The following is an 18,286-nucleotide window of genomic DNA, read 5'->3' on the forward strand; positions in this document are numbered from 1 at the left end:
TTTTTTTTTTTTTTTTTTTTTGCGGTACGCGGGCCTCTCACTGCTGTGGCCTCTCCCGTCGCAGAGCACAGGCTCCGGACGCGCAGGCTCAGTGGCCGTGGCTCATGGGCCCAGCCGCTCCGCGGCATGTGGGATCTTCCCGGACCGGGGCACGAACCCGTGTCCCCTGCATCGGCAGGGCGGACTCTCAACCACTGCGCCACCAGGGAAGCCCCACACTGTGCTTTTTAAACTTTATACTGGCTGTCTTTATCTTTCCAATTCAGTAACATTGGAACTACCTTGTTCTTTTTCAAGTCTATATCACTGCTTCATTGTGTAGACGTATAATTTATTCAGCCATTTTGTTTAGAGAAGACATTTAGGGTTTTTCCAAGTCTTATTAAATAAAGGCTGTAGTGAACATTCTTGTACATATATCTTTTCCCCTCAGTTTTATTGTGATATAACTGATGTATAACACTGTGTTAGTTCAGGATGTACAACATAATGATTTGATATATTTGCCCATATGTCTTTTTTTTTAACTTCTCAATAAGGAATGCATCTTTTTTTTTGAATTTTATTTAATTTATTTTTTTAAACAGCAGGTTCTTATTAGTTATCCATTTTATACATATTAGTGTATACATGTCAATCCCAATCTCCCAGTTCATCTCACCACCACCACCATCCCGGCCCCCGCCACTCTCCCTCCTCGGTGTCCATACCTTTGTTCTCTACATCTGTGTCTCTATTTCTGCCCTGCAAACTGGTTCATCTGTACCATTTTTCTAGGTTCCACATATATGCGTTAGTATATGGTATTTGTTTTTCTCTTTCTGACTTACTTCACTCTGTATAACAGTTTCTGCATCCATCTACTTCACTACAAATGACCCAATTTCGTTCCTTTCAATGGCTGAGTAATATTCCATTGTATATATGAACCACATCTTCTTTATCCATGCGACTGTAGATAGGCACTTAGGTTGCTTCCATGACCTGGCTATTGTAGATAGTGCTGCAATGAACATTGGGGTGCATGTGTCCTTTTGAGTTATGGTTTCCTCTGAGTATATGCCCAGTAGTGGGATTGCTGGGTCATATGGTAGTTCTATTTTTAGTTTTTTAAGGAACCTCCATACTGTTCTCCATAGTGGCTGTATCAATTTACATTCCCACCAACAGTGCAAGGGGGTTCAGCATTTGTTGTTTGTAGATTTTCTGATGATGCCCATTCTGACTGGTGTGAGGTGATACCTCATTGTAGTTTTGACTTGCATTTCTCTAATAATTAGTGATGTTGAGCAGCTTTTCATGTGCTTCTTGGCCATCTGTATGTCTTCTTTGGAGAAATGTCTATTTAGGTCTTCTGCCCATATTTTGATTGGGTTGTTTGGGTTTTTCTTACATTGAACTGCATGAGCTGTTTATATATTTTGGAGATTAATCCTTTGTCCGTTGATTTGTTTGCAAATATTTTCTCCCATTCTGAGGGTTGTCTTTTCGTCTTGTTTGTAGTTTCCTTTGCTTTGCAAAAGCTTTTAAGTTTCATTAGGTCCCATTTGTTTATTTTTGTTTTTATTTCCATTACTCTAGGAGGTGGATCAAAAAAGAACTTGCTGTGATTTATGTCAAAGAGTGTTCTTCCTATGTTTTCCTCTAAGAGTTTTACAGTGTCCGATCTTACATTTAGGTCTCTACTCCATTTTGAGTTTATTTTTGTGTATGGTGTTAGGGAGTATTCTAATTTCATTCTTTTACATGTAGCTGTCCCAGCACCACTTATTGAAGAGACTGTTTTTCCATTAATATATCCTTGCCTCCTTTGTCATAGGTTAATTGACCACAGGTGCATGGGTTTATCTCTGGGCTTTCTATCCTGTTCCATTGATCTATATTTCTGTTTTTGTGCCAGTACCATATTGTCTTTTTTTTCTTTTTCATTTTATTTTTATGTATTTATTATTTTTTGCTTCGTTGGGTCTTCATGCTGCATGCAGGCTTTCTCTAGTTATGGCGAGCGGGGGGCTACTTTTCGTTGTGGTGTGTGGGATTCTCATTGCAGTGGCTTCTCTTGTTGTGGAGCACGGGCTCTAGGTGTGCAGGCTTCAGTAGTTGTGCCTCACGGGCTCTAGAGCACAGGCTCAGTAGTTGTGGCACACGGGCTTAGTTGCTCTGCGGTATGTGGGGTCTTCCCAGACCAGACCTCGAACCTGTGTCCCCTGCATTGGCAGGCAGATTCTTAACCACTGTGTCACTAGGGAAGCCCTATCATATTATCTTGATTACTGTAGCTTTGTAGTATAGTCTGAAGTCAGGGAGTCTGATTCCTCCAGCTCCGTTTTTTTCCCTCAAGACTGCTTTGGTTATTCAGGGTCTTTTGTGTCTCCATACACATTTTAAGATTTTTTTGTTCTAGTTCTGTAAAAAATGCCACTGGTAATTTGATAGGGATTGCACTGAATCTGTAGATTGCTTTGGGTAGTATAGTCATTTTCACAATATTGATTCTTCCAATCCAAGAACATGGTATATCTCTCCATATGTTTGTATTATCTTTAATTTCTTTCATCAGTGTCTTATAGTTTTCTGCATACAGGTCTTTTGTCTCCCTAGGTAGGTTTATCCCTAGGTATTTTATTCTTTTTGTTGCAATGGTAAATGGGAGTGTTTCCTTAAATTCTCTTTCAGATTTTTGATCATTAGTGTATAGGAATGCAAGAGATTTCTGTGCATTAATTTTGTATCTTGCAACTTTACCACATTCATTGATTAGCTCTAATAATTTTCTGGTGGCATCATTAGGATTCTCTATGTATAGTATCATGTCATCTGCAAACAGTGACAGTTTTACTTTTTCTTTTCCAATTTGTTTTCCTTCTATTTCTTTTTCTTCACTGATTGCTGTTGCTAGGACTTCCAAAATATGTTGAATAATAGTGGCAAGAGTGGACATCCTCATCTTGTTCCTGGCCTTAGAGGAAATGCCTTCAGTTTTTCACCATTGAGAATGATGTTTGCTATGGGTTTATCGTATATGGCCTTTATTACGTTGAGGTAGGTTCCCTGTTTGCCCACTTTCTGGAGAGTTTTTATCATAAATGGGTGTTGTATTTTGTCAAAAGCTTTTTCTGCATCTATTGAGATGATCATATGTTTTTATTCTTCAATTTGTTAATATGGTGTATCACATTGATTAATTTGCGTATATTGAAGAATCCTTGCATCCCTGGGATAGATCCCACTTGATCATGGTGTATGATCCTTTTAATGTGTTGTTGGATTCTGTTTGCTAGTATTTTGTTGAGAATTTTTGCATCTATATTCATCATTGATATTGGTCTGTAATTTTCTTTTTTTGTAGTATCTTTGTCTGGTTTTGGTATCAGGGTGATGGTGGCCTCATAGAATGAGTTTGGGAGTCTTCCATCCTCTGTAATTTTTTGGAAGAGTTTGAGAAGGATGGGTGTTAGCTCATCTCTAAATGTTTTATAGAATTCACATATGAAGCCATCTGGTCCTGGACTTTTGTTTGTTGGAAGATTTTTAATCACAGTTTCAATTTCCTTACCTGTGATTGGTCTGTTCATATTTTCTATTTCTTCCTGGTTCAGTCTTGGAAGGTTATACCTTTCTAAGAATTTGTCCATTTCTTCCAGGTTGTCCATTTTATTGGCATAGAGTTGCTTGTAGTAGTCTCTTAGGATGCTTTCTATTTCTGTGGTGTCTGTTGCAACTTCTTTTTTCATTTCTAATTTTGTTGATTTGAGTCCTCTACCTCCTTTTTTTTCTTGATGAGTCTGGCTAAAGGTTTATCAATTTTGTTTATCTTCTCAAAAACCAGTTTTATTGATCTTTGCTATTGTTTTATTTGTTTCTATTTCATTTATTTGCTCTGATTTTTATGATTTCTTTCCTTTTGCTAACTTTGGGCTTTGTTTGTTCTTCTTTCTCTAGTTCTTTCAGGTGTAGGAACCTAAGATTGTTTATTTGAGATTTTTCTTTTTTCTTGAGGTAGGATTGTATTGCTATAAACTTCCCTCTTAAAACTGCTTTTGCTACATCCCATAGGTTTTGGATCATCATGTTTTCGTTGTCATTTGTCTTCAGGTATTTTTTGATTTCCTTTTTGATTTCTTCAGTGATCTCTTGGTTATTTAGTAACATATTGTTTAGCCTCCATGTGCTTGTGTTTTTTATGTTTTTTTCCCTGTAATTGATTTCTAATGTCATAGCATTGTCGTCAGAAAACATGCTTGATATGATTTCAGTTTTCTTAAATTTACTGAGGCTTGATTTGTGACCCAAGATGTGATCTGTCCTGGAGAAGGTTCCGTGTGCACTTGAGAAGACAGTGTAATCTGCTGTTGTTGGATGGAATGTCCCATAAATACCAATTAAATCTATCTGGTCTATTGTGTCATTTAAAGCTTGTGTTTCCTTATAATTTTCTGTTTGGATGATCTGTCCCTTGGTGTAAATGAGGTGTTAAAGTCCCCCACTATTATTGTGTTACTGTCGAGTCCCTCTTTTATAGCCGTTAGCAGTTGCCTTATGTGTTGAGGTGCTCCTATGTTGGGTATGTGTGTGTGTGCGTGTGTGTGTGTGTGTGTATGTAATTGTTATATTTTCTTTTTGGATTGATCCCTTGATCATTATGTAGTGTCCTTCCTTGTCTCTTGCAACATTCTTTACTTTAAACTCTATTTCATCTGATATGAGTATTGCTACTCCAGCTTTCTTTTGATTTCCATTAGCATGGAATATCTTTTTCCATCCCCTCACTTTCAGTCTGTATGTGTCCCTAGGTCTGAAGTGAGTCTCTTGTAGACGGCATATATATGGGTCTTGTTTTGTATCCATTCAGCAAGCCTGTGTCTTTTGGTTGGAGCATTTAATCCATTCACGTTTAAGGTAATTATCAATATGTATGTTCCTATAACCATTTTCTTAATTGTTTTGGGTTTGTTTTTGTAGGTCCTTTTCTTCTCTTGTGTTTCCCACTTAGAGAAGTTCCTTTAGCATTTGTTGTAGAGCTGTTTGGTGGTAATGAATTCTCTTAGGTTTTGCTTGTCTGTAAAGCTTTTGATTTCTCTATCGAATCTGAATGAGATCCTTGCTGGGTAGTAATCTTGGTTGTAGGTTCTTCCCTTTCATCATTTTACATATATCATGCCACTCCCTTCTGGCTTGTAGAGTTTCTGCTGAGAAATCAGCTGTTAACCTTATGGGAGTTCCCTTGTATGTTATTAGTCATTTTCCACTTGCTGCTCTCAATAATTTTTCTTTGTCTTTAATTTTTGCCAATTTGATTACTATGTGTCTTGGCGTGTTTCTCCTTGAGTTTATCCTGTATAGGACTCGCTGTGCTTCCTGGACTTGGGTGGCTATTTCCTTTACCATGTTAGGGAAGTTTTTGACTATAATCTCTTCAAATATTTTCTCAGGTCCTTTCTCTCTCTCTTCTCCTTCTGGGACCCCTATAAGGCGAATGTTGTTGCATTTAATGTTGTCCCAGAGGTCTCTTAGGCTGTCTTCATGTCTTTTCATTCTTTTTTCTTTATTCTGTTCTGCAGCAGTGAATTACACCATTCTGTCTTCCAGGTCACTTATCCGTTCTTCTGCCTCAGTTATTCTGCTATTGATTCCTTCTAGTGTAGTTTTCATTTCAGTTATTGTATTTTCATCTCTGTTTGTTTGTTCTTTAATTCTTCTATGTCTTTGTTAAATGTTTCTTGCGTCTTCACCATCTTTGCCTCCATTCTTTTTCCGAGGTCCTGGATCATCTTCACTATCATTATTCTGAATTCTTTTTCTAGAAGGTTGCCTATCTCGATGTCATTTAGTTGTTTTTCTGGGGTTTTATCATGTTCCTTCATCTGGTACATAAACCTCTGCCTTTTCATCTTGTCTATCTTTCTGTGAATGTGGTTTTTGTTCCACAGGCTGCAGGATTGTAGTTATTCCTGTTCCTGCTGTCTGCCCTCTGGTGGATGAGGCTATCTAAGAGGCTTGTGCAGGTTTCCTGATTGGAGGGACTGGTTGGTGGTGGGTAGAGCTGGGTGTTGCTCTGGTGGGCAGAGCTCAGTAAAACGTTAATCTGCTTGACTGCTGATGCGTTGGACTGGGTTCCCTCCCTTTTGGTTGTTTGGCCTGAGGCAACCCAACACTGGAGCCTACCTGGGCTCTTTGCTAGGGCTAATGGCAGACTCTGGGGGGGCTCATGCCAAGGAGTACTTCCCAGAACTTCTGCTGCCAGTGTTCTTGTCCCCACAGTGAGCCACAACCACCCCCCGCCTCTGCAGGAGACCCTCCAACACTAGCAGGTAGGTCTGGTTCAGTCTCCCCTGGGTTCACTGCTCCCTCCCCTCGGTCCCGATGTGCACACTACTTTGTGTGTGCCCTCCAAGAGTGGAGTCTCTGTTTCCCCCAGTCCTGTCAAGGTCCTGCAATCAAATCCAACTAGCCTTCAAAGTCTGATTCTCTAGGAATTCCTCCTCTCGTTGCCATACCCCCAGGTTAGGAAGCCTGACGTGGGGCTTAGAACCTTCACCCCAGTGTGTGGACTTCTGTGATATAAGTATTCTGTAGTCTGTGAGTCACCCACCCAGCAGTTATGAGATTTGATTTTGCTGTGATTGTGCCCCTCCTGTCATCTTTTTGTGGCTTCTCCTTTGTCTTTCGATGTGGGGTATCTTTTTTGGTGAGTTCCAGTGTCTTCCTGTCAACGACTGTCCAGCAGCTAGTTGTGATCCTGGTGTTCTCACAAGAGGGAGTGAGAGCACGTCCTTCTACTCCACCATCTTGGTTCAGGCTCTGTATGACTTCTAGTCTTCTAAACTTGTTAAGGTAGGAACTTCCCTGCTAGTGCAGTAGTTAAGAATCCGCCTGCCATTTCAGGGGACAGGGGTTCGATCACTGGTCTGGGACGAAACCACATGCCGTGGAGCAACAAAGCCCATGTGCCATAACTACTGAGCCTGCGCTCTAGAGCCTGTGAGCCACAACTACTGAAGCTCGTGTGACTAGAGCCCGTGCTCTGCAACAAGAGAAGCCACCACAAGGAGAAGCCCGCAGAACACAATGAAGAGTAGCCCCCGCTTGCTGCAACTAGAGAAAACCCGTGCACAGCAAGGAAAGCCCAACGCAGCCAGAAAGAAAATAAATAAATTTATATAAAAAATTTTGTTAAGGTGTGTTTTATGGCCCAGAATGTGGTCTATCTTTGTGAATGTTTAGTGTGAGCTTGAGAAGACTGTATTCTGCTGTTGTTGGGTGAAGTAGTCTATAGATATTGATTATATCCAGGTGATTGATAGTGTTTTGAGTTCAATTATGTCCTTACTGATTTTCTGCCTGCTTGCTCTGTCCGTTTCTGAGCAAGGGATGTTGAAGTCTCCAACTAAAAGAGTGGATTAATCTATTTCTCTTATCAATTCTAGCAGTTTTTACCTCACATAGTTTGACCCTCTGTTGTGAGGTGCATTCACATTAAAGATTGTTATGTCTTTTTGGAGAATTGACTCTTTTATCAGTATGTGACGCCTTTCTTGCTATTTCTGATAACCTTCCATGTGTTGAAGTCTGCTGTGTCTGAAATTAATATAGCTATTCTTGCTCTCATTAGACTAGTGTTAGCATGGTATATTTTTCTCTATCCAGAACCTCTGTGCCATGAGTTGGGTTCTCCCCATCATGCTGCCAGATCAGGGTTATTCCACAAGATAGAAGCCCAGGGCCCAGCATCTTAGGGTGACCTCACCGTCAGAGATAGAGTGATGGGTTGCATGTGTCTTTGGGGGAATCTGAGGGGATGAATCAGAAAATTCAGACATTTTGCATCCCTCATGGGACACTCCAGTAGCACTCATGTGACCATCTTGAGAACAGACAGGACAGTTGAGTTGGTGGGAGAAAGACACCAGCTTGGACTTGGGGTCTGGGATGATCTCCTGTTCCTTGGATAGCTGTAAGTTCAGGTTGAGACAACTCAGAGTAAGAGGCTCCAGGTTTCTGGGTTGGAGAACACCAGTTCTGGTCCTGCCCCCTGTGGGGGCTGAGTAACTCAGAAAAGCTGGAGTCAGACCTCCAGACAGATTGAGGGTGAGGCAGAGAACAAGGCCTGAGAGAGAGAAAGTCGCCCAGAGTACAGTGCCCATTGTTGCCGCCGGAGTCAAAGGGAACTTCTAATCAGTTACTTCGGGGATTGTCTTCCCCTCCATCCCTGGAGAGACTGGATGCCTTAGTTGTCCTGTGAGAAGGGCGGGCCCTCAGAGTCACTCTCTTGGCACAGAATCTGGAATCCCCAGAGGACTCTTCCCTGTGGTTCTAGTATCAGACATAATTTATTTTCTTAGCTTCTTTTTTCTGATTTTTTTCTATTTATCTGTCTAATAAGTATCTTATTAACATTAATCTTTGACTTAAGAAACATTCTAAAGAGGAATGGTTTCAACATTGTTTTGCTAAGTTCTGACTCTGTTCTTTAGTAATTACTCATATTTCATCTTATAATTTCTTCTAACAAAAATCACTGCAACATTCTCTATCTACATCCTTAACCCATAAAATCTGTTCCCTTCAGTCCTGTAAGTGAAACATGGACTGCGCCGTAATTGAATATAATAGTTAAAACCTTTGGCCACTCACCATATGGAAAAAATCTGGTTGCGCATTGCTTTGTCCCTGCTATAATGAGGATCGGAACGTACAAAGTCAGCAATCGACTTGTACTTGCTTGTTTTGACAGATACAGTTACAGGGTATAGGAATCTTGTGCTGTTTGGTTATATTTTTTTTGAGACAACATTGTTATACAACTGAGCTATCAGAGCAAATATACCCACATCTCTTGAACCCAGCAGTTTAAATAAGGGACGTTCTTCTAGGCAACTAGCATCTCCTCCCATGTCTTGAGAATGCTAAGCTACGTGAGTCTTGATGAGACCACCTCTCATTACAGAAGCCCAAAGCACACTTTCCTATCCTTTAATGTTGCTGGGGCACTGGCAGGCATCCTATTCTCTTGCAATGTGGTGCACTTATGCCAGATTTTGATTTAGGAGTTAGTTACATGCAGAACTTCGGCCTGTTCTATCCACTAATTTCCTGAGACCATTCCCTCCTCAACTCTTCATTCTCATCTCTATATCCAGGAGAACTATACCCATCAGTTGGGTCTATGAATCCACCAAGACAGCTACTGCCAAACACACCTCTGGCTCCACCCCTGTGTGTATTCATTACTTCTTCCTCCTCTGTTCCACACCAGGTCACATCCCCTCTCCACTAGCTTGTCATCATGCATGGTGTGTTCTGTTTAGGTACTGACGATCCCAACAATCCTAACAATCCTGTCACCCCTGCGGACTCCCCCAGCTGCTCCTCCCTGTCACTGCAGCTCCCACACTGACTCCCAGCTCTCTTGGGGCAGAATTTGCAAGCAGGGAGGCACACATATCCCTCCCTCTTTACACTCTACAAGCCCCAGTAACGTTTAATAAATTTCCCTTTTTCTGAAATTAGCCAAATTTGTTTTCTGCTGCTTATACTTAAGACTACTAATTTAATATTGAGCTAAGTATCTATTTCTACCATCTCAAAACACAGCTGACATAAGACTGAACTTCAGGACCAAGTGATCTCCCAAAACTCATAAACACCTGAACCTCACATGGCTTCCACTCCCCCCTCCTTATTGCAAAAATTATCAGAACATAGCAGAAAGAAATAAACCAATTCCACTCCAGATAGCTCAAGTCTCATAATGTATCAATGGTAAGCAAGTATGAGTTGCAAAACATTTACTGTTTTCTCAGGTGCTTAGAAGGATGGCAGGAGAAATTATGTGCATGAAAAGGTGCTCTAGAAATGGATATGGATGTTGTAATCAATTCCTATTCATGGCAGGGGCTGCACTCCTATGATACAGTCACTCGTTCTCATACCTTTGTCTCAGTGGCAGGTGAAGAACCAAATCAAAGGCATAAAATTAACAATTAATACACATTTTAATAAGTGCTTTAAAGATATTTCAACGATTCCCTTGTAGAGAAAGCAGATCAAGCGTTACTACTCCCATTTTAGAGACAAAGCAGTGAGGACAAGAGGCTCCTGTCTACCATAAGGCTCCAGTCATCTAAGTGCATTCAGAAACCCAGCAGGACCACCTAGCTGAGGCAGAGAGCTGGGAGTGATGTAAAGGAGCAGAGGATCAATGGAAACACCGAGGGCTGTGCCCAGGAGGTCTCCTCTCAGGTTCTCAGCATAAGTCTGGATCTCATGCAGTCAAGCCACAGGAAAGGGAAAATTCTCCCAGTGAAGGAAGATGACAATTCATAGAGAAACTCACGAGTTCTGGCATTGGTAAAGGTTACCTTCCCACCATCATAATCCAGAGCAGCTCCAGTCAGCCTTGGACAGTAGGACAGGATCTGGCAAGACTCAGGGCTGGTGCATATAGACCCCAGCTGAAGACAGCTGCAGAGTCCAGAACCCCTCCTCAGGGATGAAGCTGAGAAACCCTCTTCTCACCACTGACTCTCTTGCCACCCTCACCAGGCAGAATTCTGGCCACATTGCATTCTCCTGCGACCATTCCCTTCCGACTCCTCCTTCTCAACTCTATATCTAGGAGAACTAGACCCATCAGGGATGCCTAGAAATCCACCAAGATAGCTACTGCCAAACACACCTCTGCTTCCACCCCTGTATTTCTCGGCTTCTTCCTCCTCCTCTGCTCCCCACCAGATCCTGTACACCGTCACTTCCCAGTATGCTTTTCCCCACGTGAAGCCCTTACTGCCCAGCACACCAGGCTCCGGATCAAATCGCTGAGCATGCTGCTATGTGTTCATCCACAAGGCAGTGAATATCATGCTCTTCCCATTTGGAAACTCAGAGAGGCAGCCATTGGCTGTGTGGGAATTCAGGATGCTCCTCACTGTGGGGACGAGGAGATAAAGGTGTGGCATCACAAAAGACAGCAAATGAGATTTATCCCACAGGTTCTCGGGCCTTTATGACAATGGGGGGAGACTCCGCAGGGGCCCAGGCCAGAAACTGCTTATGACCTTGTGCTCATACTATTAGCAACCATATCTGGAAAATGAAGAGAACACAGAAAATTCAAGGGCACAGGCAGTGTGCTGAGACTTGAGAGGGAAAAACTGTAAGGACTGAGATCACTGCAGCTGCACAAATCTGGGGAAAGGTTTGTGGTTTTGAAATCTGAATTCTCAGGATAAAGAATTTGGATACATTAGTCACACGAAAACCTTCCTCTTTAAAACGAAAGAGCTGACCCATAAGTAATGGAGCTTCATAGGAAAGCTGCAATTAACAAACTTCAGCCACTATCCCCTCCAGATGCTCACTTGTTTTATATTCCAGATCCCTCATCAATTTTCCTAGAATAAAAGGACCAAAGGACAGTAAGCAATTTTGACACCACATCTTCTAGGTCAAATTCTCTAACTGTTGGCTAATATAACTTTAGAAGGTGACAAAGCACCATGAAAACTCAAGTGAAATAGAGAAATCAATTCAGGAGACACCCTGAGCTGTCCAGTCTAAAGTGGTTCATGTAAGTATCCCGGCCAACATCTGCTGAACCCACCTGGTGCTTCATTAAAGAGTACCTTTGGGATATTCCCTGTTTTTAAACTAAATCCTAAACTTCTAGTCCTAGACCATACTATTTCTCTCCACTCTCAAAGATACCTCTTTTAGATTCATTCTCTCAGTATTCTTTAAATTTAAAAAAAATTTTTTTTTTTTTTTTGGTGGTACGCAGGCCTCTCACTGTTGTGGCCTCTCCCATTGCGGAGCGCAGGCTCCGGACGCGCAGGCTCAGCGGCCATGGCTCACGGGCCCAGCCGCTCTGCGGCTTGTGGGATCTTCCCGGACTGGGGCATGAACCCGTGTCCCCTGCATCGGCAGGCGGATTCTCAACCACTGCGCCACCAGGGAAGCCCTAAAAAATTTTTAATTGTGGTAAAAACACATAACATTTACCATCTTTCCCATTTTTAAGTGTATAGTTCATTAATGTTAAGCATATTTAACTTGCTGTGCAACCAATTTCTAGAACTCTCCCATTCTTCAAAGCTGAAACTCTCTACCCATTTAACAACAGCTCCTCATTTCCCCCTCCTCCCAACCACTAATCTACTTTCTGTTCCTGTGGATTTGACTGCTTCTGAGACCTCCCATAAATGCTATCATACAGTACTTGTCCCTTCGTGACTGGCTCACTTCACTTACCATAATGTCCTCAAGGTTCATCCATGTTGTAGCATGTGTCAGAAGTTCCTTCCTTTTTTAGGCTGGATAATATTCCATTGTCTGCATATGCCACATTTTGTGTATCCATTCATCCACTGATGGACATTTGGGTTGTTTCCACCTCCTGGCTATAGCGAATAATGCTGCTATGAACAGGAGGGTGCAAATATCTCTTTGAGATCCTGCTTTTACTTCTTTGGAAAGTGGGAATGCTGGATCATATGGCAATTATATTTTTAATTGTTTGAGGAAATGCTACACTGTTTTCCATAGCCTCCCAATTTTCTTTTACCTCACTGTTAAATGTGAAATATCTTTTCACCAACTCTGAGACCTATTGACTATGAATCTGCTTTAGTCTAGGCAACATTCTTAGACTATCATGTGGAATGCTCTCTGGTTTGGACTTGCTTAGATTCCCTCCCCAACGTCCTTGTGTGGTGTGAGTGACGTGCACAAGAGCAGGAACTCTGAGAAGCCACGGCCACAATCAAAACCTAAGGAAACATTAGAGAGAAAGAAGTTTTTCTAGGCTCAGAACCCCTTCCTTTACCGTGGAATCTTTTGAGTCCTTTCTCTAAAGAAAGAAGTTTATCTGAAAATTCTTCCGTCCGCTTTTTGATTGGAGGACTGATAAGCTTTTCAATCCAGAACTTCTTCGGGGGACATCTAGAGAAAATGAAGTCACCGTTAGAACTCCTGAGACAAAGGCATGATTTCCCGTCGTCAGCACATGCACGCGCACAAACACCAACAACGGACCAAAGGGGCAGAGAGTAAAAGCTGCTTTTCCAAGTGGTCGGTTTCAACATCAGAGTCAACGAGTAGATATATAGAGTTCTGAAGAAAGGGCCATGATCCAAGGATTCTCTACCCACCAATATGTCATTTATAGACAATGCTAAAGAAGAGAGAAAGCCATTTTCTACCTTTGCAAGTCTTTGAAACATGCCAGTAATACTACAACCTCTAAAGAAATTACCTGAGGATATAAACTAGACAAATTAAAATTAAGCTTTAAATATACATTTTTTAAAGCTTTACATTTAAAATTAAGGAAGTGCTGGGCAGAGATATATAAGCAAAATACAAAATGAAAGAAATCTGAGGTCTTGATCTTATTATCAAACAGGATTGGATTCAAAGCAAAAAATTATTAAGTAAGACAACAGAGGGTGTTTTATGTTACTACGAAAATTGTAATCCACAATTAAGATATAACTCTCCTTAAAGGTCATACAGAAAAAAAGTATCAAAATATAAAAAGCAAAAACTATAAGAATGTAAGTAAAATGGGCAAACACTCATTGCTAATAGGAATCTTTGAGTGATTTCTCCTAGTCCATAACATATCAAGAAGTCAAAAAATAAGTGTCAATACAAAATACTAAATAACAAAACTACTAAGGAAAACTTCATGGAGAAATAGCAAATCCTATTCCAAGAACACAGAGAATGTACCTTCTTTTCAAATGTTTGGAACTGTCCAAAAGTTTACAACGTACAATACAGAAAGCCTCAATAAAGTGCAGAATGGCAGAAATGGCAACAAACTTGTCTGGTCACAAGATTTAAAAACTATGAAACATAAAACTATTAGAAAAAACCCTGCACACCACTGACAAGAAAAAAAACAAACAAAAAAAGACGGAGGGGCGTCCTTGAAGAGGATCTTATCCTGGAGAAGAATGTTGGACAGAGTTCTCACCTCCTTGTCCGGGACCTGGCTTGCCTAGTGCTTGTTCCCTTCACCTGCGGCCTATAGGACGGTCCCTGCCTTGTGCTGGTTGGCAGCCAAACCATCAGGAGTTACAGTGTCTTGATCTTTGGAGTCGATGCCTCTCAGCAAGCCCCTGCCTGAGCCCTCCCTGCTTTGTCTACCACAGAGCCTCCAGAGCACAAGTGACACACCATCCCAGCCCTGACGGAGAGGTCACCCCGAGATCTTGGGCCCTGGGCTTGTACCCTCAGAGGTCACCCTGACCTGGCAGCGTGATGAGGAGGACCAGACCCAGGCCATGGAGCTTGTAGAGACCAGGCCTTCAGAGGACAGAACGTTCCAGAAGTGGGCGGCCTTGGTGTTGCCTTCTGGAGATGAGCAGAGACACACGTGCCACGTGCAGCACCAGGGGCTGCCTGAACCCCTCTTCCTGAGGTCCAGTGTGGAGGGATCTGAGGGGGGAACTTCTTCTCGGGGAAGTAGGAGGCCTTCTGGGGACTTTCAGCAGGGTCAGGGCTCAGATGTGAGGTCAGGGCCCCTCACTCTCCTTTCCTCTTCAAAGCCGTCTTCCCAGCCCAACATCCCTCTCAAGGGAGCATTTGCTGGCCAGGTTCTCCTTGCACCTCCAGGAAAGTGCTGTCACTAAAGTCACCCACATTTTTCTTCCCTGTGTCATCCTGCCAGCAAAGCCGGGGCTCCCACTAGTCCTACCATCTTACTTTCATACAGGATCCCAGAGTCACTCCTTGTGATTCTAGTTTGTTGGTTTCCTCCCCTTCATCCAGATTATTTCTTAGTGATTTTCTCTCGTGTTGATTACTCAGTTTCATTAGGAAATTGTGTTCTCTAACTAACCCTTTCCACGAATTTTTGGACCAAATGGGCCAAGGTCATCTCTCCAATCCTCAGCTCACGTCCCACACAGGGACAGGATAAGAGTGGGGCTCCTGGGAAGTCATGGACCGGCACAGACCCTCATCGGGGTGAGACATTTAGGTCACCAAGGCATAGACCTGAGCTTTCTTTATGTCCCGGGCAGGGGGCACCACACCAGGCACACAGTACGCTCTCAATCAGCTCCCTCCCTCCTGGAAGCTGTTTCCCCAACAACTAATTATAGATTATGGTGCATTTACCAGGTCATTTCACTCTATCGTGAGCTCCTTGATGTGTCACTCCCTGAGGCCCAGCACAGAACTTGACGTCTAGTGACTGCCTAATAAATGATTACTAAATGAGTGTGGTGTTTTCTTTGGTCATTCAACATTTATTTCAACTTACTAATACATGCATAAAGTTAAAAAAATTCATATGACATAAAGGATATACAGTGAAAAGTAAATTTCCTCCTCCATCCCATCCAAAACCCTTCCAAATTCCCTCCCTGGACACAGTAACTGTTACCAGTTTCGACAGTGTTACAGAGAGCGATTTCATTTTATCAGGTGGTATTTATCACATATTCTATCTGCAATTTTGTTATCAATTAGCAATATATTCTAAGATTATTCTATTTTTAAAATACAAATCTGGCTCAGCTTAAGATATTGATAATAACAATTCTCCACTGCTGATTTAAAAAAATTTAAGTATAGCAAAAATCATCTCACTTCCATAGTAACAGAGTTTATTTCTGGACAAATTCACCCAGATTAAAAATACATTCGGGACTTCCCTGGTGGCACAGTGGTTAAGAATCCACCTGCCAATGCAGGGGACACGGGTTCAATCCCTGGTCGGCGAAGATCCCACATGCCGCGGAGCAAATAAGCCCATGCGCCACAACTACTGAAGCCCGTGTGCCACAACTACTGAAGCCTGTGCACCTAGAGCCTGTGCTCGCAACAAGAGAAGCCACCACAATGAGAAGCCCCTGTACTGCGACTAAGCGGAACTAGAGAAAGCCCAGCAAAGAAGACTCAATGCAGCCAAAATAAATAAATTAATTAATTAATTAAAGTAAAAAAAAAACCATTCAATCTCCACTACTTGTATCCTTTTGATTAAGTTCTGGCCAATATGATGAAGCAGATGTGAACTTTAAAATTTTGATCTTAAAGGGAAGAAACCTTTCTTCCTTCCCTGCTTTCCTTGGTTGCTCATGGACCATGAACATGGTCTTAGGTACCCTGGGTCATGCCAACAATGGCAACATCCCAGGCACAGCAGAGATGGAAGGTCAAGGAGACCTGGGCACCTGGACATCCTCGTGGTGCAGAGCCACCCTAGCAGCCCTGGAACTGCCTGCCTCACTGTCATGGGAGCCACACACAAGCTTCCATCCTGTGAGACCACTGTTTTTTGGGTTCTGCTGCACATACTGAATACATATTGGGAGAATAGGACTTCCCAGGAGTGTGGGGCTGTGGTGGTCTGCTCTAAGATGAGCAGAGATATATTTACAGTGTCACCACTTGGGCTCCTGCGACATCATTGTAAATGGAGAAAGGGAGAGCTGGGCCAGGGTTGGGGGCACAGTACAGGGAGGCTGGAGACTGTTACCCTCCTCATCTTTCTAGCCATGGGGTCTGATAGGGGAGCGTTTGGGTCACCAGGTGTTAGATTTGGGAGCCTTCATTTCTTCACTTCCCTTCTTGTCCTTTTCACAGACAGTTCTCTACATTCCAGCCAGGATGAGAATCACTGCTGGTGGTCTCTTCTTCCTCCTCCTCCTGTCTGATGGCAGTGACTGTGGAGGCTGAGATTTAGAGGAGAAACTCCTCAGGTAGGGAGAGAATGCAGCATCAGTTGTCATTGGGTTCCATCGGGAATCTCTGCTTCCCCAGCCAGGCTTGGACAGCCAGCCCTGAGACAGCTGACTCCAGGTCCCTCATATCTTTTTCCCTGGTGATCCCCAAATATACATTCATCACTTCCCCTATTCCATTTGTTACCAATGAGTCACTAGGTCCAGCTTATGTTCCAAAAGTATTAGACAGGGGCATAGATACCAGAGGAGGGAGCATCGGGGACCAACTTAGAGTCTGCCAACCACAGGGTGACTTTGGGACCATCTGACTACATGGCCTGTCACGCGGCTGAGGCTAGCAATGCAGAGACCAGAATAAATAAAGAGTTCAAGTCAAAGGTTTTGGAGCTCACTTCACAAGGATCCAGATCAAAATTATCTTCCCGAAAAACTGGCCCAATCTTCCAGGTAATTTGGGATTTTTAAAAGAGAGAACTTTGTAGGTAGAAACATAAACGTAGGAAATGAAAAGAAAGGTAGCAGCGCTGAGAGTTAGCGTTGTCTCACTGTCATTGACAATGATCCTTCCAGTTTCCGCAAGAACCACAGTGGTGAGTTAACTGGTATGTGATGTGACCACCAGCCCTGCGTCCCTTAAGTCTTTGAGGATGACGTTAACTTCTTTCATTATCCCAAGACACAATATTGTTTTTAACGTTCTGTCGTGGCTGAGCTTGGAAGGCCTTTTCAGGGCCTTCCGCTAAGCCTTTCTTACTAAAAGCTTTTACTTCACAGATTTAAAAAAAAAAAAACAATATGAGCTCTCTGGGTGACATTTCCAGTTACAGCTCATAAGCTTGAGAAAACCAAAAGTAAGATTTTTTCCAGATTTGGCTAATGCCCTAAGGATAAAAACAACTTTTCTCTCTGGGTTATTACCCACATTTGTATTTTGGCCTAAACAATTATTCTCTTCATACTGTACTTATGGAAGCTTTTTATACTTTATTATTTTTATTTGTTTTCACTGGAAGAGGCAGCCTTAAAACAAGTTCTATCATGTTACTGGGAATGGAGTCTCCATGACCTATTTTTTCACTCCTGCTATTTATCTGGCACCATGGTAGGTGCTAGGATACAAGTCCACCCAAACCAATGATACTTTATCTCTTCTGTGAGCCAGTGCTGGTTTGTGAAATGTTTGCTCTCAGCTCACAATAAGAAACATACAGACATGGAAAGTGCATGTAAGCAAGTAAACTACTTCTACCTTTATCTTGACCCAGACGGTAATTGCCAAGAAAAAGATGAGCATTTATATCATGTCATTGGATCTGCTAAGACAGTTGGATCATTAGTTCCTCATGGACCAGAGATTGAGTAACTTGGTGTCTGAACTAGCATTGATACTTTTTAAAGACTTTTGTGGGGATCACATGTAAACTGAAGTGATATGGATACTTTCCCCAGAAATATGTGCATGTACAAAGAAATATGAAACCTAGTATAAAATGTCAGTGTTTATGTATGGATCCCATGAAGACTTATAGATCTTGTTTTTTTAAGCTTAGAAAGAGACAAAGGTAGGGAGAGGACATTTTGAGTAA

The sequence above is a fragment of the Kogia breviceps genome, chromosome 10 (assembly GCF_026419965.1).
Source record: "Kogia breviceps isolate mKogBre1 chromosome 10, mKogBre1 haplotype 1, whole genome shotgun sequence".
NCBI lineage: Eukaryota > Metazoa > Chordata > Mammalia > Artiodactyla > Physeteridae > Kogia > Kogia breviceps.